Source organism: Aquarana catesbeiana, linkage group LG01 (assembly GCF_042186555.1).
Source record: "Aquarana catesbeiana isolate 2022-GZ linkage group LG01, ASM4218655v1, whole genome shotgun sequence".
Classification (NCBI taxonomy): domain Eukaryota; kingdom Metazoa; phylum Chordata; class Amphibia; order Anura; family Ranidae; genus Aquarana; species Aquarana catesbeiana.
In genome coordinates, this window is record NC_133324.1 from 949,352,114 (window position 1) to 949,377,119 (window position 25,006).

Sequence of the window (25,006 nt, forward strand, 5' to 3'; positions counted from 1 at the left end):
CTCCTGTCCACCTTATTCTTTACATATCATCTTCCTCACTTCCATCTCACCAACTTTCCTGGTCATAGGACCTCCCTCCCATCCACCGTATTCCCTACATCACAGCATCTTCTCAAGCCCATTTCATATATTCTCCTGGTTATTTCATTTCATTCTCCTGGACATAGCATCTTCCTTCCCTCTCATCCCATCAGTTACACCACTTCATTGGACACCTCACTCTCATTCCTCCCTGGCCAACTCACCTAGCTCACCCTCCACTTACAGCTTTTTTCTCCCCTGGTCACTTCACCCTCCAATCACAGCACATCCCTTCCTGGCCACCTCGCCCCCAGCTTACAATGCATCCCTCCTTGCCTACTTCTGTTCCCAATCGCAATGTGTTCCTCCCCAACAACCTCCCCTCCACCCACAGTAATTCCTCTCTGCATCCATCATTTACCCTCAGCTCAAAGTACATCCCTGACAGCAGAGGCGGCTCTAGGCTTTGTGAGGCCTTAGGCAAAACTTAGACATGAGGCCCCACTCACGCCCATAATGAGAAAAAAATTTCAAGCAATAAAAATGGCTGCAGAAATATGCACGGATCTAGCAAACAGTTCATCGGCACCACTTTCAGGGCACCCGCCTCACCCATCAAACATGTGCAGCCAATAAAACATCTGGGACCCAGCAAGGTGACAACCCCTCTAGGAATTTTCCATTTGCCTTGGGAGAATGAGGAGGGGTGTCACTGAGTCATTCTATATCCACAGGGGAAGGAGAGGGGGGATCCTAGCACAGCGCAGAGAGAGAAAAAGAGGGGGAGAGAGAGGGGGGAGAGAGAGAAAAAGAGGGGGGAGAGAGAGAGAGGTGGGAGAGAGAGAGAGGGGGGAGAGAGAGAGAGAGGGGAGAGAGAGAGAGGGGGAGAGAGGGGAGAGAGAGAGAGGGGGAGAGAGAGAGAGGGGGAGGGAGAGAGGGGGGGAGAGAGAGAGAGAGGGGAGAGAGAAGGGGAGAGAGAGAGAGGGGGAGAGAGAGAGAAGGGGAGAGAGAGAGGGGGGGAGAGAGAAGGGGAGAGAGAGAGAGAGAGAGAGAGAGGGGGAGAGGGAGGGAGAGAGGTGGAGAGAGAGAGAGAGAGAGAGGGGGGAGAGAGAGAGAGAGAGAAATGGGGAAAGGGAGGTGAGAATGAGGGAGAGGTGGTGAGGGAGAGAGAGATCCCTAGTTCTGCCCCTGTCTGCAGCCCCTCCTGTTCCCCATGTCCCAGTCCGCAGCCCCTGTCTGTAGGTGTGATGCTCGGTACGGTACCTTCCATGCCAGTATGATATCCATGACGGCCAGCAGCAGGCAGGGTCTGTTCTGCTTCTTCTAGAGGATCTGTTTGGTGTGAGATGGAGTGGTCCCTGGCCACCTGTACCTTCTACCTGTCCTCATTTTCTGACCCCAGTCAGCCTGTCCTGGGAGGTCTTCAGAGCTCTTCTCCTCCCAAGGCTATTGGTGCTTGCTGTTCATCTTCCTTGCCAGGCCCACACTGGGACAAAAAAATAGGCCCAGCATTTTGGACTGAGCAGCCCATGATACTGGTCCCCTCACCGCTCTCCATCCTGACAGATCCCCTGCAGCAGTTGGTTGGAGAAAGGAGGGGGGCACCTAGCAGAGCTGCAGGGAGTGAAGGGGCCAGGAAAGAGCACAGGGGTGGTGAAGAGCACTGGGGGAGTGGAGAGAACTGGGGGTAGTGGAGAGCAGGGGGGAGCGGAGAGCACTGGTGGGGTTAGAAAGCACATTGAGAGCACATGGGTGGGGGAAAAATCCCATGGGGGAGTGGAGAGCACAGGGGTGGGGAGCAGAGAGCACTGGGGGGAGCTAAAAAGAACAGGCGTGGAGTGCACAGGGGGAGGAGAGCACTGGGAGACTGGAGAGCACTGTGGGGGGGGGGGCAAAAAGAATGGGGTGGAGAGCACGGGGGGCTGGAGAGTACTCTGGGGGAGCTGCATATCACTGGGGGAACGGAAAGCACAAGGGTGGGGGCTGGAGAGCGATGGGGGGAGCTTGAGCATCGGGGGGCAGAAAGAACAGGGGTGGAGAGCACTGGAGGGAGTGGAGAGCACATGGGTGGGGGCTGGGGAGCACAGGGGTGGGGGCTGGGGAGAGCTGTAGAGCACTGGGAGGGCCAGAAAGAACAGGGGTGGAGAGCATGGGGGGGCTAGAGAGCACTGGGTGCAACAAAGAACAGGGGGGAGTAGAGAGTACTGGGGGGGCGGAGAGCACAGGGGTGGAGGCTGGAGAGCAATGGGGAGAACTAAAGAGCACTGGGGGGGGCAGAAAACAGGGCTGGAGAGCACTGGGGGGGCAAAGAGCAGGGGGGAGCAGAGTGTCCTGAGGGGGGGGAGAGCACTGGGAGGCGGGGTGAAGAGCACAAGGGTGGGGGCTGGAGAGCACAGGGGGAGGCTGGGGAGTGATGGGGAGAGCACTGGGGTGGGGGCTGAAGAGTGATGGGGAGAGCTGGAGAGCACTGGGGGGGCCAGAAAGAACAGGGGCGGGGAGCACTGGGGGGAGATGGAAAGCACTGGGGGCGGAGAGCCTAGGGGAAGAGCCAGGGAGCACAAGGAGGGGCTGGAGAGCACAGTGAGAAAGCAAAAGAAGTTGTATAGGAGGAGCAGCGGGGCGGTTGCATATAGAGGAATTAAGCTTTCCATATTCCTCCATGCTTGATTGTCCTCCTCTCCCTCCTCCGAGCATTCAGCGGCTGCACGGAGGAAATTTGGATAGCTCAATTGCTCAATTACTCTGTATATGCAGCCACCCCACCGCTCCTTCTATCCAGGCATGGGGGGATGCTACACGGGCACTTACTTTCTCATCTGTTGTGGGGGTGGTCAGCCAGGCAGAATAAAAAGATTGGGGCTCCGTCCTTCCTCTTTACAGTCATGGGGACTGCTGATTAGAATAGGCGGCTGGGCAGGTGTGGAGCGGCGCGGGCTGCAGGAGCAGTCCCAGCTGCCTTAGGGCCCCACATGGACATGCTGCACACACGTCTTGTGGAGATGGCACCTGGAGCTGGGTGCCATCATCCAGACACTGCTGCCACCTGGAGGCTTTTGCTGTCCCTGCCACCAGACGCTGCATGACGAGGCCATGCGGGGTCCCCGCGGGGGTAGGGTGAGCCGCCGGCGCCGTAATCGGTGTTTGATCACAGGCAAATTAGGCGGCCGTGAGGCCCCTGTGAGTGCGAGGCCTTAGGCGACTGCCTAATTTGCCTAATTAGAGAGCCGCCTCTGCCTGACAGTCACCACTCCATCACCATTACCACCTAATTCTCTCCATCAGTGCCAACAGTTCCTCCGCTCCACAGGCCTCCCCTCTGCTGTCTCTGTCCCCCACCATTTTCATGCTACACTTCACACTAACCATCAGCCCAACCCAACAAACGTACCTGTCCTGGAATAGGGAGACTTTTGCTAAGAATACATTTTTTTGTCTTACAAATAAGGCTGCACCCATGACAGAATTCCCAGAGTATCACAAGCTTTCTAAAGTGGCAGCACAGTAGAATCAGCAACCACAAAAAAAAAATATGGTACTTACAATTGTCCTTCTGTTTCTTAGGCATTGCCATAGGAGCAGAATAATTTATCATTCTATGTCCTCCATGGAATCCTGAGCGCATCCTCATAAATGCTGTAAGAGAGGACAGATGATGAGAGATAAACACCATTATACAAACTCTACAGGATACTTGTGGATTCCTCACCATGATATGTGACTGTGGTCATCAGGGCTGGAAGAATATAAAGTGTGTCTAAACCCGAAACCAAAAATGTGATATATTACAGCTCAGTACTTAGATGTAGTGGCTGCATTCATTTTCTTTTTTCAGACGTTTTTCCTTTATTTTTCACCTGGTGGTCCTACAAATAACATACTTCCTGTTTCTTCTTGCCTGCACATTTTTTCTCCACTATGGGAAGCCATGGTTGTCACCCAGGCTGGACTTTAAACGTGTCCATCTTTGTTCATCTCCAGTACATGGTGGATGGATGAGATTAGTAGTTTACACAATAAAAGATAATATTTGTGCTTTCATTTAAGAACTGGGACATAGCCAGGGCTGTCTTTAACACAGGGCAAAAGGGGCAGCTGCCCCAGACCCAGTCATTGTTGTGGGGCCCAAGGCAGCTTCCCCTTGAGCCCGCACATAGTTGATAAGTGGATTCGGGAGGGCCCAAGACAATGTTTGCCCAGTGCCCAGTCAATATTAAAGACGGCCCTGGACATAGCATTTCTGGCATGATCAGAAAGTATTTTCTGTACTTGCTGAAAATGTTCTGCCTCATATAAGTACTGAGAAGCTACATTATAATTAGGGATGAGCCGAACACCCCCCGGTTCGGTTCGCACCAGAACCTGCGAACGGACCGAAAGTTCGCACGAACGTTAGAACCCCATTGACGTCTATGGGACTCGAACGTTCGAAATCAAAAGTGCTCATTTTAAAGGCTAATTTGCATGGTATTGTCCTAAAAAGGGTTTGGGGACCCGGGTCCTACCCCAGGGGACATGTATCAATGCAAAAAAAACTTTTAAAAACGGCCGTTTTTTCGGGAGCAGTGATTTTATGCTTAAAGTGAAAAAAAAAGTGAAATATTCCTTTAAATATCGTACCTGGGGGGTGTCTATAGTATGCCTGTAAAGTGACGCGTGTTTCCCATGTTTAGAACAATCCCTGCACCAAATGTCATTTTTAAAGGAAAAATCTCATTTAAAACTGCTTGCGGGTTTAATGTAATGTCGGGTCCTGGCAATATGGATGAAAATCAGTGAGACAAATGGCATGGGTCCATTACCAGGCCCTTTGGGTCTTGTATGAATATTAAGGGAAACCCCGCACCCAAATTAAAATAAGGAAAGGTGTGGGGCCACCAGGCCCTATATACTCTGAACAGCAGTATACAGGCAGTGCAAACAAGACAGGGACTGTAGGTTTGTTGTTAAGTAGAATCTCTTTGTAATTTTGAACTGGTACATTTTTAACGTGTTTAGCTCCAGCCAAAAAATCTTTTTTAAGCTTTTTGGAAAACATAGGGAAGGGTTATCACCCCTGTGACATTTGTTTTGCTGTCTTTCCTCCTCTTCAGAAGATTTCACCTCACTTTCTGTCCCAATGAAAAATGTTTTTTGAAAATTTGGGTTTTTTTGTGGAACAAGGATTGGAAAGCATCAGTGGAAAGGAGAAATGTTTTTCCCATATTAACTCTTACAGGAGAGAATTTCCCTTCCTAGGGGTAGATTTCATCTCACTTCCTGTTGTCTCCTTCCGTTTGCAAGTAGGAGTCGTTTGTAAGTTAGTTGTTTGAAAGTAGGGTCCTGCCCTATATACTCAGCAGAAATTTGGGCCTTAGGTGTTGTTGTGGCCACAACACTGTAAGCCCTCACAGGGCCCTGCTGTGAAATATTAGATCAAGAATTGTAATTACATGCCCCTGTTGAACAGGAGCTGAAAAATTAGGCCTTAGGCACTGGTGCTGGTGCCACAACACTGCAACCCCTCACAGACACTCTAGTTGGAACGCAGGAACGAGCCCTGCTGCAAAGTATTACATCAAAAATTGTAATTACGCGCCCCTGTTAAACAGGGGCAGAAAAAATGGGCCTTAGGCACTGGTGCTGGTGCCACAACACTGCAACCCCTCACAGACACTCTAGTTGGAACGCAGGAACGAGCCCTGCTGCAAAGTATTGCATCAAAAATTGTAATTACAGGCCCCTGTTAGACAGGGGCAGAAAAAATGGGCCTTAGGCACTGGTGCTGGTGCCACAACACTGCAACCCCTCACAGACACTCTAGTTGGAACGCAGGAACGAGCCCTGCTGCAAAGTATTGCATCAAAAATTGTAATTACACGCCCCTGTTCAACAGGGGCTGAAAAATTGTGCCTTAGGCACTGGTGGTGGCGCCCAGAACCAAAAATGTTCTTACAAGCTATCAGCGTGATGATTGAGGAGGAAGAGGATAATTACTCAGGGATAGTCACTCAGCATCAGCATAGGCAGTCTTTGAAGGGATCTGAGATTTCAAAAAAAATTATTCGGTTACATCAGCATCAGGTGCTTGGTAGCTGGTGGTGATCCAAGACTGATTCATTTTTATGAAGGTCAGTCGATCGACCGAGTCAGTGGACAGACGCACCCTGTGATCGGTTACCACGCCTCCAGCAGCACTGAATGTGCGTTCTGAAAGAACGCTGGATGCAGGACAGGCCAGTAGCTCAATTGCATACTGTGCAAGCTCTGGCCAGTGATCCATCCTCAAGACCCAGTAACCCAGAGGATTTTCGGTGGGAAAGGTGTCCAAGTCTGATCTTGCCCCTAGGTATTCCTGCACCATGTAAAACAGACGCTGGCGATGGTTGCTGGAACCGATCATACCTTGGGGCTGCGGACCAAAAAATTGTCTGAACGCATCGGTCAGACGGCCACCTTCTCCACCGCTCCTTCTTTGACTGACCGAAGACTCAGCAACACGTTGTCCAGAAACAGGAGTTTGTAACCTCCCAGTCTCTGGGAACGCGTTGCACAGACCTTTCTGCAAGGCCTCCCGAAGATGTTTCATCCTCTGCTCCCTCTGCGATGGCAAGATAAGGTCCGCAACCTTACCCTTGTAACGTGGATCAAGGAGGGTTGCCAGCCAGTATTGGTCCTTCTCCTTGATACCACGAATACGAGGATCCTTACGCAGGCTTTGCAGGATCAGGGAGGCCATGCAGCGTAGGTTTGCTGAGGCATTCGGTCCGGAGTTCTCTGGGTCACTAAGGACGACATGGTCCGCAGCCACCTCCTCCCAGCCACGTACAAGTCCATGTGTTTCTTGGGACTGATCCCTTAAAGACTGCTGCTGATGCTGAGTGCCAGGCTCCACCTCCATACTGACACAATCTTCCTCCTCCTCCTCCTCCTCGTCCTCTTCCTGTGTGATCGGCAGACACGCAGGAACACTGTCTGGATAAAGGGGGCCTTGAGAGCTAAGGAAGTCCTCCTCTTCCTGCCTCTGTTCTGCCTCAAGTGCCCTGTCCATTATTCCACGCAGCGTGTGCTCCAACAGGTGGACAAGGGGGACAGTGTCACTGATGCATGCACTGTCACTGCTCACCATCCTCGTGGCCTCCTCAAATGGTGACAGGACAGTGCATGCATCCCTGATCATGGCCCACTGGCGTGGGGAAAAAAAACCAAGCTCCCCTGACCCTGTCCTGGTGCCATAGTCGCACAGGTACTCATTGATGGCCCTCTGCTGCGTGTGCAGCCGCTGCAGCATGGCCAACATTGAGTTCCACCTGGTGGGCATGTCACAGATTAGGCGGTTCTTGGGCAGGTTAAACTCCTTTTGGAGGTCCGTCAGCCGAGCACTGGCATTATATGACCGGCGGAAATGCACACAGACTTTCCTGGCCTGCCTCAGGACATCCTGTAAGCCCGGGTACCTGCCCAAGAACCGCTGCACCACCAAGGGCACATGGGTCATTTGTCCCTGTCGGAGGGCAGAGAGGAGGTTGGTGCCACTGTCGCAAACCACCATTCCTGCCTTAAGTTGGCGTGGCGTCAACCACCTCTGAACCTGCCCCTGCAGAGCTGACAGAACCTCTGCCCCAGTGTGGCTCCTGTCCCCCAAGCACACCAGCTCAAGCACCGCATGGCATCTTTTGGCCTGCGTACTTGCGTAGCCCCTTGAATGACTACGGAGCACCGCTGGTTCAGAGGAAGAGGCCATGGAGGAAGAAGAAGAGGAGGGGGTGGAGGAGAGAGGTGTGTCACAATCATTAGCATTTTGGAGGCGTGGTGGCGGAACAACCTCCAACACTACTGCACCTTGTCCTGCCTCCTTCCCAGCTGCCAGCAGAGTCACCCAATGCGCCGTGAAACTTAGGTAACGTCCCTGTCCATGCCTGCTGGACCATGAGTCAGCGGTAATATGCACCTTACCGCTGACCGCCCTGTCCAGCGAGGCATGGACATTGCCTTCCACATGCCGGTAGAGAGCCGGAATCGCCTTCCGTGAGAAAAAGTGGCGTTTGGGTACCTGCCACTGAGGAACCGCACATTCCACAAACTCACGGAAGGGGGCAGAGTCTACCAACTGAAAAGGCAGCAGTTGAAGTGCTAGCAATTTTGCCAAGCTAGCATTCAACCGCTGGGCATGTGGATGGCTGGGAGCAAACCTCTTTTGGCGGTGCAGCAGCTGGGGCAGGGAAATTTGCCTGGTACAATCTGACGTTGGTGTACCAAAAGCAGATTGCCCACAAGTACTTGGCTGTGACACACCTAATTCTACACCTTCATTCCTCTCAGTGCAGGTCTCAGAGAGGACTGAAGGTCTAGTGGGGTTGGAAATCTCAGCTGATGAGGAGCAAGGAGAGGTCCTCTTTGTTCTTTGGTGTGGGTCTTTTAGATACGCTTGCCAACGAACTGCATGGCAGGTCAACATATGTCTGGTCAAGCATGTGGTACCCAAGCGGGAGATGTTTTGGCCACGTGAGATACGCTTGAGACATATGTTGCAAATAGCAGCGGTGCGATCTGATGCACTCGTCTCAAAAAAGGCCCACACCAAAGAACTTTTTGAATAACGCGCAGAGACTGCAGCACCCTGCACATGTGGAGCTTTGGGGTGTGATGCAGTCAATGTGCTGCCCTTAGGCTGGCCCCTGGAGGGCATCCTACCTCGTTGGTGATGTGCTGCCTCCTCCTCCTCCTCCTCCTCTCTCCTATCAGGCACCCACGTTGAGTCAGTGACCTCATCATCCCCTCCCTCCTCATCACTGGAGCAAACCTGGCAGTATGCTGCAGCAGGGGGAGCATGACTGCCAGATTGCTGTCCTTCTTGGGCACCCCCTCTGTCCGTGCTCATGTTACTGCCTTCATCGAGCTCAGTATCATCATCAGAGCCTTCCAAACGCTGGGCACCCTCCTGGAGCATGTACCCAACACTGTGGTCAAACAGTTCGAGGGACTCCTCAGGAGGACATGGTGGGGCTAGGGAAGGAGTCACTGATGACATTGAGCCGAGGGAAGAGGCCGCTGCTTTGCCAGACAAAGTACCCTGGGCATGGGTGAGAGAGGATGAGGAGGATGAGGACGGCTTGGTCATCCACTCGACCAAGTCTTCCGCATGTTGCGGCTCAACATGGCCAGCTGCCGAAAAAAAGGCCAAGCGTGTCCCATGGCCACGTACTGATGAGGATGCACCGTCTCCACGACCAGCACTAGACACAGAGCCTGCTTGCCCTCTCTTATTGGCTTGTGACTGTCTGCCTCTCCTTCTTGGCCTTCCAGACATACTAATGGCCTGTAGCTGCACTAAGCTGGGATATATATGTACTGATACTGCAGCTAGCAAAATCAACTGCCTGCCTGTAGTATGAGAACACCACCAACCTTCTACAGGTAGCTTTAGCTGAACACTGTGAGCAGGACGCACCCCACTAACTTGTAGGTTTAGCTGAACACTGTGAGCAGGCGCACTGCACTAACTTTAAATAGTCTAGCTGCCTGACTGTGGTACTGATAGGATCAAAAGAACACCAGCAATTTTCTTCAGGTAGCTGTATTTACTGTAACAAGACAAGCCTGCCTGTCAGTAAGAAGATAACAGAAACGGATCTAGCTGAACACTGTGAGCAGGACGCACCCCACTAGCTTGTAGGTTTAGCTGAACACTGTGAGGTGGACGCACCCCACTAACTTGTAGGTTTAGCTGAACACTGTGAGCAGGACGCACCCCACTAACTTGTAGGTTTAGCAGAACACTGTGAGGTGGACGCACCCCACTAACTTGTAGGTTTAGCTGAACACTGTGAGCAGGACGCACCCCACTAACTTGTAGGTTTAGCAGAACACTGTGAGCAGGACGCACTGCACTAACTGTAAATAGTCTAGCTGCCTGACTGTGGTACTAATTTACTAAAGGTAAATAGTCTAGAAGATAACAGGAACGGATCTAGCTAAACTGAATACAGTGTATATATATATATATATATATATATATATATATGCAACACCTGGGATGCATATATATACACAATACACTTTAAGTGCAGCTAACTGACTGACTGTCCTGCCTAATCTATCTAACTCAAATGAAATGACACTGTCTCTCTCTCTCTCTCTAAGCACACCGGAACACACTGCACAGGGCCGCCGTGCAGGCGGCCTTATATAGTGTGGGGCGTGTACTAAATCCCCTGTGCCATAATTGGCCAAAGCCTCCTTGGCTTTGGCCAATTACGGCTCTCTGTTAAGGCGGCGCTGTGATTGGCCAAGCATGCGGGTCATAGTGCATGCTTGGCCAATCATCAGCAAGCAATGCACTGCGATGCCGCAGTGAATTATGGGCCGTGACGCGCCACACGAATTTGGCGCGAACGGCCCATATCGTTCGCAATTCGGCGAACGACCGAACAGCCGATGTTCGAGTCGAACATGGGTTCGACTCGAACACGAAGCTCATCCCTAATTATAATAAATGTTTGTTTTTTGGTTAAGATACAATTTACCACAGTACTTAACGAGGGGTTAATAGTTTTCTGGCCACTGATTAGAGATGTAGCCTACAACACAGCCCCGACTTCTTATGTTTCTCCAGGGGTGTTGCTAGGCGGCAAAAAGACCAGGGGCTTCACCCCAAAGTCCAAGGCCGGCACGGGGTGGGGGGCTCTAGTGGCGCTGGGTTTTTAGGCTGGGTGGTGTGGTTGTGTGGCGGGGGGTAAGCTCACTTGCTGGTTGCTGCTTGGCTTACCAGTGCCCATCAATGCTGACCATTAAACTGACCTACTTACCTGACATACATACACTGACCTACCTGACACACACTGACCTACACTGACCTACATACACTGACCTACCTGACACACACTGACCTACCCGATACATACACCAACCTACCCAAAACACATACACTGACCTACCCGACACACACTGACCTACCTAACACACACTGACCTACCTGACATACACTGACCTACCTAACATACACTGACCTACATGATATACACTGACCTACCTGACACACACTGACCTACCCGATACATACACCAACCTACCCGAAACACATACACTGACCTACCTGACACACACTGATCTACCTGATATAAACTGACCTACCTGACATACACTGACCTACCTGACATACACTGACCTACATACACTGACCTACCTGATATACACTGACCTACCTGACATACACTGACCTACATACACTGACCTACCTGACATACACTGACCTACATACACTGACTTACCTGACATACACTGACCTACATACACTGACCTACACACACTGACCTACACATACTGACCTACCCAACACACACTGACCTACCCGACACACGCTGACCTACCTGACATACGCTGATCTACCTGATATACACTGATCTACAAACACACTGACCTACCTGATATACACTGACCTACCTGACATACACTGACCTACCTGACATACACTGACCTACACTGACCTACATCCACTGACCTACCTGACAAACACTGACCTACCTGACATACACTGACCTACCTGACACACACTGACCTACATACACTGACCTACCTGACATACACTGACCTACCTGGCATACACTGACCTACATACACTGACCTACCTGACATACACTGACCTACCTGATATACACTGACCTACATACACTGACCTACCTGATATACACTGACCGACCTGACATACACTGACCTACATACACTGACCTACCTGACATACACTGACCTACCTGATATACACTGACCTACATACACTGACCTACCTGACATACACTGACCTACATACACTGACCTGACACACTGACCTACCTGATATACACTGACCTACATACACTGACCTAAATACACTGACTTACCTGACATACACTGACCTACATACACTGACCTACCTGACACGCACTGACCTACCTGACATACATACACTGACCTACCCAACATACATACACTGACCTACCAGACACACACTGACCTACCCGACACACACTGACCTACCTGACACACACTGACCTACATACACTGACCTACCTGACATACACTGACCTACCTGACATACACTGACCTACCTGATATACACTGCCCTACCTGACACACACTGACCTACACACACTGACCTACCTGACATACACTGACCTACCTGATATACACTGACCTACATACACTGACCTACCTGACACACACTGACCTACCTGATATACACTGACCTACATACACTGACCTACCTGACACACACTGACCTACATACACTGACCTACCTGACATACACTGACCTACACACACTGACCTACCTACCTGACATACACTGACCTACCTGATATACACTGACCTACATACACTAACCTACCTGACACACACTGACCTACATACACTGTCCTACACACACACTGACCTACCTGACGCACACTAACCTACCTGACATACCTGACATACATACACTGACCTTCCTGACCTACCTGACATACACTGACCTACCTGACACACACTGACCTACATACACTGACCTACCTGACCTACACTGACCTACCTGACCTGGTACCTGACATACACAGATTGACTGACCTACCTGACCAGGAGGAGACAGACTTCATGTGTACAGGTCCTGCAGCAGCAGCTTAGCCGTGGTGCTGGTGTGCGAGGCAGCTAGAGGAGAGGAGGAGAGCCGCCCGCCCGAGCGCCGAGCGGGGATCGATGTGGCATGGCAGGCCCCTTTGTAATGCCCGCCTTCTGGAGCCTTCTTCCTGATCCACTCACAGCGAGCTGGGAGAGGGCAGAGATTGGAGGAGTGCAGGTGCAGGGGATGCTGTTCAGGGTAGTGGTGGCGGTGTCTTCTCTCTCTCTCCCTCCCTCCTGGGCTCTTCCCAGCTGCCGAGGTATCCCCCTCCCTGCTGCTCTGCAACTACGCCGCCACCGGACCAGCGGCGGGACGCTCCAGTCCAGAACTCGCAGGCCAGGTCCCACGAGCACTAGCGCGGAGGAGGAGGAAGTGCAATCCTCCTTCGCTTTGAATTCCGGGCAGTGTGGGCACAATGGGCCAGCGCTACCATGGCTCAGTCCGCCCCTGTCCCCTACATTCTGGACTGGGACAAGAGACTCGGGGCTATTGGCCCCAGGCTCGGGGCTGTAGCCCCAATAGCCACCCCCTAACGACGCCTCTGTGTTTCTCTATATTTCTGAGTGAGAGGAGCCATGGTATAATTGCCTGGAAGGGTCAGGAGGAAAGTCAGTGAGTAACAACAGAAAGTATTATTTGAGGAGTAATTCATATAAATCGGCTGTCACACTCTGCATCAACAATATCTGAATTTATAAACCTGGAATAAGATCGATCGCTGCAGACAAGTATATAGCTGTACAGATTAGTTAGAACAGAGTTTACCTTCCACTGATAAACCCCAAAACTCCATGACATGGTTATGGTACGCCTAATGGTATCAGTTTTTAGAAAATATATTCTTTGAATGACTGTAATTACAAAGATCTGCCATAGTCACAGCTGACAACTAACTCAAGTAGAAGTAACTATTTGATGCCTTTCCAAACATAAGTTGTTATTGCCATTAAGGATTGGTCTGCTGCATTCAAATATGACAATGACATACCTGGACGTGGGATATCCCTGCGCACGGGAGGACCCTCCACGCGTGTCTTGGTGTCCTTGTTGACGGCTATATAGGCTGTGAGAGAGGAGACAACACCAGACTGCAGACTGGTCTCCAAGATCTTCTTCTTCACTTCTTCAGACTGAGACTCTGTTCCCTGTTCCAGTTCAGAGATCAGAGCTTTGGATGCCAGTCTGTGGATGGTGGGTCTGAAAAAAGATAAACAGTGCATGAGGAGACCAGAGCTCTGTTAGTCCTTGAATGGTGGGCCTGGAGGAGGAAAGACAGTGCATGAGGAGACCAGAGGTCTGCCAGTCGGTGGATGGTGGGCCTGGAAGAGGACAGACAGTATATAAGAAGACCAGGGCCAGTCTGTGGATGGTGGGTGAAAGAAGATGGACAGTGCATGAGGATATCAAACATCTGCCAGCCTGTAGATGGTGGGCCTGAAAGAAGCTAGACAGCGTACGAGGACACTAGATTTCTGACAGTCTGTGGATATTCGGTGAGAGAAGATAGAAAGGGCATGAGTAGACCTGAGCTTTGCTGGTCTGTGGATGGTGGGTAAGAGGAGAGACACAGTACATGAGGAGACCAGAGCTCTACTAGTCTGTGGGTGGTGGGTAAGAGGAGAGACCTGGTACATGAGGAGACCAGAGCTCTGCTAGTCTGTGGGTGGTGGGTAAGAGGAGAGACATGGTACATGAGGAGACCAGAGCTCTGCTAGTCTGTGGGTGGTGGGTAAGGTCTCTTAGTGTTGACTGTAAAAAGATAACACAGGGCATGTTTGTCATTAATTCGGGATGTTTTAAATACTACATATTAACCTTTCTGCGTTCTGCACCTTCAGGGGGAAACGAAGATCATTCTTTATCATTTCATCTTTAAACTTGTACTGCAGACAGACCTGACCGTCAGCTTCATTCTCCACCTAGGAAATATTTAGAGAAAGTGTAAATTACAAACTAAATTAAATGCTATTTATTAAATGTAAGGGATACTGTACTGTAGGGTGTTAGTATTTACTAAAGTCAAGAAACACCTAGTAAAATACATGTAGCTGAAATCACCATTCAACAATATAACACCGTTTTTTTAGGAACAGTACTGTTCATCGAGACAGCAGGGCTTTATACAGCTGGTACAAAGAAAACACTAAACTAAACTGAACTTAGATCAGTTTCAGACTAACATGGTACCTTCTAGTTAATTGCCGAAAACAGGCAACTCTTGTACCTTTTGTATCCAGCAGAAAACTCCCACAGCAAAGAGTGACAAAGAAAGGAGAGCCAGTTGCTCACATTTTATATAAAGGCTTGTGCACAGCACTAACAACGGGGTCTGGTTAACAGGTAAGATGTTACCTAGGAGTGGATGTTTTTCCCACCCAAAGCTCTACAAAGCCCCCAGCTCCAGAACCCAAAACATTACTTTCAAAGATTCTGAGACGCTCCTCTACTTTGTGTTTTTTTTGTGACATTGAAACACACCACTTCCATGTTGCATGTTTATTAAAAATAAATTTTACCCACGCTCATGAGGAGACCAGAGCTCTGCCAATCTATTGGTGGTGACTCTACCTATCTACGCTCATGAGGAGACCAGAGCTCTGCCAGTCTATTGGTGGTGACTCTACCTATCTACACTCATGAGGAGACCAGAGCTCTGCCAGTCTATTGGTGGTTACTCTACCTACCTACCCTCATGAAGAGACCAGAGCTCTGCCAGTCTATTGGTGGTGACTCTACCTATCTACACTCATGAGGAGACCAGAGCTCTGCCAGTCTATTGGTGGTTACTCTACCTACCTACCCTCATGAAGAGACCAGAGCTCTGCCAGTCTATTGGTGGTGACTCTACCTACCTACCATCATGAAGAGACCAGAGCTTTGCCAGTCTATTGGTGGTGACTCTACCAACCTACCCTCACGAGGAGACCAGAGCTCTGCCAGCCTATTGGTGGTGACTCTACTTACCTACCCTCATGAGGAGAACAGAGCTCTGACAGTCTATTGGTGGTGACTCAAAAAAGTGACTACCTACCCTCACCTTAAACCCTGGATTGGGCTTTACATGTTTGGTATTTTTGTACCACCAGCAAAGCCTAAATTGATTTGGAAATATACCCCTGTCCATCTGCCCCAGTCTAAGTCCTAAGTCTTGAGATCTCCTAATTTCTGCTATATCTCGTCCTACCCTAGCTTTGAATCTGATGTAACACACAAAACACAATCCTCCCCGGGCTTACAGACCTTTCCCTTCAGCTGAGCATAGACAATAGATCTTTGACCCTGGAAGATTGCAGTAGGGACTTTGGACAGGATGGTGGCTTCCACACCAGAAGGAAGGGTCCATGTGAGAGAGACGTCCTTCACAGTGGGCTGTAAGGAGCATTTGAGTGCCCGAAGAACCTTGAGTGGTTAGTAAAATGAAACAGAAATAAATATGTTTAAATTAAAACAGAACTTGAGCAAAAGAAAAAAAAATCTATATTTTTCCATAGTCCTTTTTTCGTCTGATGGCCAACATCATTCAACCCACTTCCTCTGAACCCAGGTCCTCCTAGACTTGCCCCAGCCTGTGACTAACTCTCGTACCCCCACAATCCCACAATATGATGGCATACTTCCCTATTGCTGGGGTGTCCATACAGAAAGTTGGTTGGCTGGGGGTAGGTGCAGGTGTACAAGAGCTCTTAGGGCTAATTCATTTCTTCCTGTAATGGGTTGATTTTAGGAGATGCCATAGTTATATTTTAGGTTGAAAAAGGACACAATTCCATTTCAACTGGCAGAAAAACATTTAGGAAAAGTACTCAGTAGACACAATGAAAAGTACACTGTAGTACAGTAGTAGTTTGACTAACACTGCTGTATCCTCTGCAGAAACCTACTTCTTGTGGTAAAGCCCCAGTCTGTGCTATTTGTCACTATTAAATTTGGGCCTATCCTTGCTGTTTAAAATTGTCATACTGAGGTGTAATAATTTTGTTTCAAAACACTATTTTTCGCTTTAGCCCCCGTTCACACCTATGCGAATTAGATGCGGCTTACACCGCATCCAATTCGCAGGACATTTTAAAATACATTCATTTGAATGTATCTGGTTCACATATGTGCGTTGCATTCGCAGTGCGCATTGCACAAAAAACGTGTGCATTTTCTGAGCATTGCGGTGCGAATTACAGGCCCATTATCTTCTATGGGAACGCATCTGATTCGCAGACGCATTCCGTTCTAAACATGAATTCTCTCCTTCTTCTCCAAGAGCTCCTAAGGCTAATTTATTACTTCCTGTAATGTAGTTTGACTAACACTGCTGTATCCTCTGCAGAAACATAATTCTTGTGGTTAAGCCCCAGCCTGTGCTATTTGTCACTAGTAAATTTGGGCCTATCCTTGCTGTTTAAAATTGTCATACTGCTGTGTAATAATTTTTGTTTCAAAACACCATTTATCGCTTCAAGGCATTCCCCAACGCCTTCTATCATTTAAGGGTTTTATGTGTTTTGAATGTTGCCCTCAAAGCCTAATGAAAAGACTCTCTACCCAGTGTACATTATTTTTTGTAAACTTTTGGTACATTTCTCCCATGGCAGTGCCCAGTTCCCCCTTCCCTTTTCCTGATAATAGCTTTCATATTAGTCTTGAACATGGCCAAAACAAACAACAAAATCCGTCAAAGAATTCATTGGGGTTCGAGCTTCGATGCTAAGTTAGGATTTCTCATACTTTAAGCAGAATTCAAATAATCTTGTCTGAACTGTGAACCACTGAAGGGACAGGAGGCACTCTGGTAAAGATCAAATGGTAATATCCTTTATTGAAGTTACATGAAACAGCTGTAAAACAGCCAGCACGTTTCGGCCACCAGGCCTTTATCATGAGCCATGATTAAGGCCTGACAGACGAAACTCATTGGATGTTTTACAGCTGCTTCGTGTAATTTCAATAAAGGATATTACCATTTGACGTTTACCAGAGTGCCCACAGTCCCTCCAGTGGTTCATATTTTACAGAGGCACTGGCAGCCTGATAGTCTGAGCACTGGGTGAAGCTGGGGATTGAAGGAAGGGAGCAGCGCCGCTACACCGGTCTGCACTGATGACTTTCTGAAATGAACCCCAGCAGATTTGCTCATCCTTTCTCCTAGCCCTCCTGCTTTAAACCATCCCAAACTTTTTATATTATTATAAATAGAACGTAGAAGGCTTTGAATATTTGTTACATTTTCAAATTGCCTGCTTTTGCAATTAGAAGATTCATTCTATTTTGTATTAATAAAAATATAACTCAAGGCAAAAATTTTTTTTTTTTTGGATGGATTAGAACCCCTGTCAGGGATATTCACCCTCTCTATTTGTCCTGTTTACCATTGTCATTGAAACTGAAAGTAAAAGAAAATCCCAATTTTTGGGTTGTCCCCAGGAAAGTAAGAGGGGGAATCTTCCAATAGAGACACTACTGCAGTTCTGGTGACCTGGGGTCCTCAAGGGATTCCCTTAATTTGTAAAGGATTTCCTCTCACTTCCCGTTTGGCTAGCAAATGAAGGTGTAGCCATGGTGTTGCAGCTAGTAACAAACAATCCGCCAAATCACCCCACTGCCAGACTTCATACATCCTTTCCAGAGAATGAACAGTCTTTTGCTAGTTATGTTTTTGTTGTTTTATTGGGGGGTACAAGTTGGATAGGGATAGGAATATGGGATGCCCATAGGGTAAGTCTTTGCCATCATATTTAAGGATTTGAGTACACTTTGAATAAAGTTAGAGCCAGAAGATATAATGTGCATATAGGTTTTAGTATTAGTTTCCTCCTGCATCTCCATGCAGACTGTTGCTCCTCCTGCAGCTCAACCCTCACAGACTATTGCATCCAAGAGTTCTCTTACCATCCGACTGTGTGGTGGCAGAGACATCACTAATCATCGTGTAAAAGCAATGTTCTTAGATCTTTCACCTCCTGCCCATAACTTGTTTCCTCCTGTACACTTGGTTCCTCCTGCACAAACTTGAAGTTACTACTTGGAATATGACACATCCTCTTCTATTGAATAGTAGGGTCCCACTCTAAATAGTCCTCCCTCCTGTGGCTCTTGTTGCTCGCTGCTACTAGGCCTGAGGCCTGCAGAACCTCTCCCCGGAGGCCCAGTGGGTTAAAAGCATATCTTCTAGAAAATATGGACTACTGTTCCATACATCGACTTAACACAGATCACCACAGTCTTTTTTCTGATTTAGGACTCCCCATCATCCACCGTGTGTATTGATGAAGACACCACTAGTGACCGTGTACTAGCAGAGTTCCCTTTACAGACTCCTTGGAACTTCCAGCCCTTGGCACCTCCAACCCCACTATGGTAACACTAACCGACCTTCCAACAGCCCTGAGTCCTTGATGAGGAACTTTGACCAGACCATGCGTACCACCAGTTTCACCTGCCATTCTGCTCCAGGAGTTCCCTACCATCCGACCATGTGGTGGCAGAGACATTGCCAATGACCGTGTAGAGGCAATGGTCTCTCACAGCTCTCCCCGGCCTCTCCTGCGGTCGGCACACCCCCCTTCCCAAATGGGGATGGCCTCCTGCAACTGACTAACATGCCATTCCTCACTTCACCCAGCCGCCATGTTCCTAATTTTTACAGACAGTCTACTGACTCGAATGGTACCAGCTGATTGGAAAAAGCCAATGTAGCACCAATATTTAAAAAGGGCCCAAAATACATCCCTGGGAATTACAGACCAGTTAGCCTAACATCAATAGTATGTAAACTCTTGGAGGGGATGATAAGGGACTATATAAAAGATTTTAGTAATGAGAACGGTATCATTAGCAGTAATCAGCATGGATTAATGAAGAATCGTTCTTGCCAAACCAATCTACTAACCTTCTATGAGGAGGTGAGTTGCCATCTAGATAAAGGAAGGCCCGTAGATGTGGTGTATCTGGATTTTGCAAAAGCATTTGACACAGTTCCCCATAAACGTTTACTGTACAAAATAAGGTCCGTTGGCATGGACCATAGGGTGAGTACATGGATTGAAAACTGGCTACAAGGGCGAGTTCAGAGGGTGGTGATAAATGGGGAGTACTCGGAATGGTCAGGGTGGGTAGTGGGGTTCCCCAGGGTTCTGTGCTGGGACCAATCCTATTTAATTTGTTCATAAACGACCTGGAGGATGGTATAAACAGTTCAATCTCTGTATTTGCAGACGATACTAAGCTGAGCAGGGCAATAACTTCTCCGCAGGATGTGGAAACCTTGCAAAAAGATCTGAACAAATTAATGGGGTGGGCAACTACATGGCAAATGAGGTTCAATGTAGAAAAATGTAAAATAATGCATTTGGGTGGCAAAAATATGAATGCAATCTATACACTGGGGGAGAACCTCTGGGGGAATCTAGGATGGAAAAGGACCTGGGGGTCCTAGTAGATGATAGGCTCAGCAATGGCATGCAATGCCAAGTTGCTGCTAACAAAGCAAACAGAATATTGGCATGCATTAAAAAGGGGATCAACTCCAGAGATAAAACGATAATTCTCCCACTCTACAAGACTCTGGTCCGGCCGAACCTAGAGTATGCTATCCAGTTCTGGGCACCAGTCCTCAGGAAGGATGTACTGGAAATGGAGTGAGTACAAAGAAGGGCAACAAAGCTAATAAAGGGTCTGGAGGATCTTAGTTATGAGGAAAGGTTGCGAGCACTGAACTTATTCTCTCTGGAGAAAAGACGCTTGAGAGGGGATATGATTTCAATATACAAATACCGTACTGGTGACCCTACAATAGAAATAAAACTTTTTCGCAGAAGAGAATAACAAGACTCGTGGCCACTCATTAAAATTAGAAGAAAAGAGGTTTAACCCTAAACTACATTGAGGGTTCTTTACTGTAAGAGCGGCAAGGATGTGGAATTCCCTTCCACAGGTGGTGGTCTCAGCGGGGAGCATCGATAGCTTCAAAAAACGATTAGATAAGCACCTGAATGACCGCAACATACAGGGATATACAATGTAATACTGACACATAATCACACAAAGGTTGGACTTGATGGACTTGTGTCTTTTTTCAACCTCACCTACTATGTAACTATGACTTCTCTCTTAAGTGGAATATCACCTCAGCTTATATATGAGGCCCGACCCCTGCCAATCTCGGTTGGGGATTGGTCAGGGCTCACACACAAGCTGCCTGCCACTCCAGTTCTAGGCTCAGCCCCTTTTCCAGAACCTTCTCTCTGGAAACAGGGGAGGCGCCTCAGAGCTAGAGCACAGGTGGTCACAACCACTGCTACTCTGACCACTTCCAGCCCCCAGATTAAAAAAGACAGGCCTAGCTTGCAGCATAGGCCTGCCTAAATTTGCCTGTGCTGGAATAACCCAGTAAAAATACCTTACTAGCACCTACCTACTGGTAGAGGGTGGTACAAAGGGAAATCTCCACAATGAGACAGCTGTTTTAACCCTCCCTTATCCAAAATGAGAACAAAAGTTTTGTATATAGTTCTATTTTAATTATACACTGCATTTACAGGTCTCCAGTGTACTATTACCTTGGTTTGTATGCGGTCTTTGCCGGTGATAAACTCAAAGATTCCACTTCCTGCCCGGGCCATGCCTTTAATGAGGGATGTGGAGGCTCCTTCACCGATCCCAAATGTAAAACACCTTTAAAGGGGGTGCAAGTTTTAAAAAAAAATCCCTGTTAATGGTTGTAGAGGATAATTACAGATGAAAGTTCTCTAACATCAGCCCATTCTGATAAGCAAAGATTCAGCATTTTCTGATGGTCCTTTATGCTGGCCATACATGACATAGGAGGCTGAATGAAAAAAATGTAACCAGCTCCTCCATCCACACATTAAGGGTGGATGGGGGAATCCCCCGCGCTGTGTCATCATGTTCTCAAAGCAGGGGGGGGGGCGCTGGGACAAGGGGTGGGCAGGAGGGACAGTCACCCAAGGCGCAGCAGCAGGGCGTCCTCTCACCACATGCAAGCTCCATATCTGAGGTCACAGCCTTATGTCTGCTCTGACAGCTACTGTTGACACACTGTGCTCCAACATGCCCTCTTTCCACCCCATCTGCCCACGGAAACATACCGTGTATGTGCAGCTACCTTCCAGCCACAAAAAAGCAATTGATTGGGCATGCATGGTTAATGCACACTCTTTGCCAATCATGGACAGCCAAAGCAACGGGGCAAAGAATGGGCACAAAGTGGTACACACATTCTACGGCATGTGTAAGGAGGGGGGCACAGTTCTGTATCCTTGCCATGGGCACTGAACAAACTTTTCCCGGTACTGGCAGGGGGACTCCTTCACTGTGTAAATACACAGATCAGTGCTGCAGCCACTGGCTGCAGCTGCTGATCAAGTGGCTTTTTTCCAACAGGTCCCTTCAGCAAATGCCGATTAATAGATCGACTTCTGTTGAGCGGCAGTGGATACACATGGAATGAAATTTGGCTGGGGCCTGCTGAAACTGACAAATTTCAATCCATCAATTGGCACCTTATGTTTCCTGCCCCCTTAAGCCTTTTGCACATTTCTATCAGTCAGTAAAGCAGATTATCATAGCGATGGGCTAGTAGGAGAGTTTGGGTTTGTGTCTGTGTGGGGGAAGGGAAGGAGGAAGGCGCACAGTCAGAGTGTGCCTGTCAGATAAATAAATATATAATTAAATTCAGATAAAATTGACCCAAACAATAAAACTGTATCATGCCTACATACAAAAATAAATAGACAAATGCGACTCAGTAGTGGAGCTTAAATATCAAGTCTCGCCAGCAGGTGGCAGAATTCTCAGGTCTTTTTTAAACAGGCATGTGGTGGAGTATGGTTGGACTCCATGTTACTTATACCGTGAGGTTGGATTCAGTGGTCTGATTTTAATTTATACAAAAGGATGGAATATTTATAATTACCGATGTTTCTGAGCATTTTTCTGAACTTCGTCAATCACTTGTTTTGTGTTCCCGACTTCTCCGTCTGTGAAGACAAAAAGCTGGAGAGAGGAGAGAGAGGGGATCAGATACAAAAGAACAAGGAAAAGCTGATTAGATCACATTAGATCCAGCATGCCGCAAGTATAAATGGTTATAATGGAGCAATACAGGTAATCAATACTGCAAGGTAATCAATACTGCCTAAACGTTATGTTACTGTTTTGCCTTTCTAAATAGAATGTATGCTGAAGTTATGTTATAGGAGAACTTAAGTCAAAACTCAAAGTCAGACTTAAGAAATGAATAAGCGCTTTGACCCCATAACCCAAGTACTTAGGAGTCCTTCACACTCAACAGTAGCTAGTCTACCAAATGTTTTACAGCCTCGCTGACCTGTCGGGGGTGCTCGGCTCTCCCGGCTGTTTGGTAGATCTTCTTTAGGGGTTGGAGAATTTCTGTCCCTCCAAAGCTGGCGTCCATTTCATTCACTTTCTTCACTGCCTCCTCCATGGTCTGCTGTGTATACTCCACACTCTCCCTGGGAAACATTTTTTATTAAGGTCATATTATACAGTTATACAAATTTTTCACCTACTGTGAAATATATTTCTTGGAGTTCATTGAGGGACATAAGCATTTAGAGGCTGTTGGGTTATACTGCTTCCTACAGGAGAATTAGGACATTAAACAAAAAACAAACTCCCCAGTATAACCTCCTGCTCCCAACATGCCCTAGTACCAAGAGCATGATGACAGACACAGAGAGGTGGGACCTGTGTTCCCTCAATGAATTCCAAGAAATTGATTTTATGGTCAGTACAATAATTCTATCGTTACGGCTGGTATCAGGCTCGGAAGGCCAGTAGATATAGCAGTAAAACATTTCACACAGTAACCAGCAAGATAATATACAAGCAGGTTCCCCTGGCGCGTGAAGCAGGCTCACCCAAGGTGTGGCATCTAAGCACCAACTGGTCTTCAACAGAGCTCCTGATGGTGTTGATGGGTTTCGCCAGATCATGGCCTTCAGGATCACCCCACCAGGGGGTAAGCAAACTGGGGTCTGGTAACCAATGCAGTAGGTGGGATCAAGCAGAAGCACAGTCGATGAACAAGCCAAAGGTCAATAAGAAGTGCAGGGAGTGCCTGCAGCTCAAAGAGCAGCCTGAAGGAAAATATGGCTGAAGCTGCCATCAGATGAGGCCTGAACGTTCAGCTGGTAAAATGCAGAGAACAGAAGACTAAGTGGAAGAATTAAAAATCTGGATTCAGCGACCTGTTGCAGAAAAGCCCAAGGTCTTACTGATCTGGTACAATGTGCCCTGAAAGGAAAAGGTGGAAGCCGATCCTTAAAGGGGTTGTAAATCCTCGTTTTATTGTTTTTTTTAAATAACAAACATGTCATACTTACCTCAACTGTGCAGTTCATTTTGCACAGAGTGGCCCCGATCCACCTCTTCTGGGGTCCCCCCGCGGCGCTAATAGCTACTCCCCACATCCGTAAACCCCATAGGAGAAGCGCTCTCCCTGGGGGTTAGCGTGCGGGCACGCTTCCGAGTCCGGCTTTTGCGTCCATAGACACAGAATGCCTGACTCGGCCCATGTCATTGGATTTGATTGACAGCAGTGGGAGCCAATGGCTGCGCTGCTGTCAATCTATCCAATAAAGAGCCTAGGCAACGGGTAGAGAGGTAGAGCGCGTCTCCACCATGGTAACGAACAGACTCAGGTGAGTAAAACGGAGGGGCTTGGGGGCTGGTCAGGGTCAGAAGTTTTTTCATCTTAATGCATAGGATGCATTAAGGTGAAAAAACACGAGGGTTTACAACCCCTTTAAGATTATTAGACCATAATGATCTGTCTGAGCCATCTGGAAATGGTGGAATGAGAAGCAGGCTTCCCTTCATGGGGACTATCAAGAATGGCAAAGAGAGAGTCTGTCTTTCCAGTGGAATCAGTCACTGAGAGGCAAACAGGCACAGTATTACATCCAGACAATGTAGGGAGATCTCTGATGAACTGGAGCTGGAAAGAAGGACAAAAGCATAAGGTTCTGAATGAGGTGAAAAGCCAAAACTATGTCAGGAAGGAAGTTCTGGGCCTCAAAATCACCTTGTTCCTGTGTAGCACCAGAAAGTGTTCTTTACAGGAGAGGACCATCAGCTCAGAAACTTGACTGGGGTGATGGCAACAAGTAACACAACCTTGTGAGTGAGAATGGAAAGTGAAATATCCCATATCAGTTCAAAGGGTGAGAGAGAACCAAATTCAGAGCAGATGGGAAGGGATTGTAGACCTTGCAGGAAGTAGACTTCCTAGTTTTAAGCTTCATGAGGATCACTGATTTAAAGATGCCTTTGCTTTTCAGAGACTGGGTTTCAACAGCCATGTTGTTAAAGCCAGAAACAATGAAGCAGGGTAATAAATTGTTCTTT

The 25,006-nt window shown here is 48.1% G+C and overlaps 1 pseudogene; it reads right to left on the bottom strand.

The window, feature by feature from the left end:
* LOC141121629 (von Willebrand factor A domain-containing protein 5A-like) overlaps positions 1–25,006 on the bottom strand; it is a 120,244-nt pseudogene that overhangs the window by 37,502 nt on the left and 57,736 nt on the right.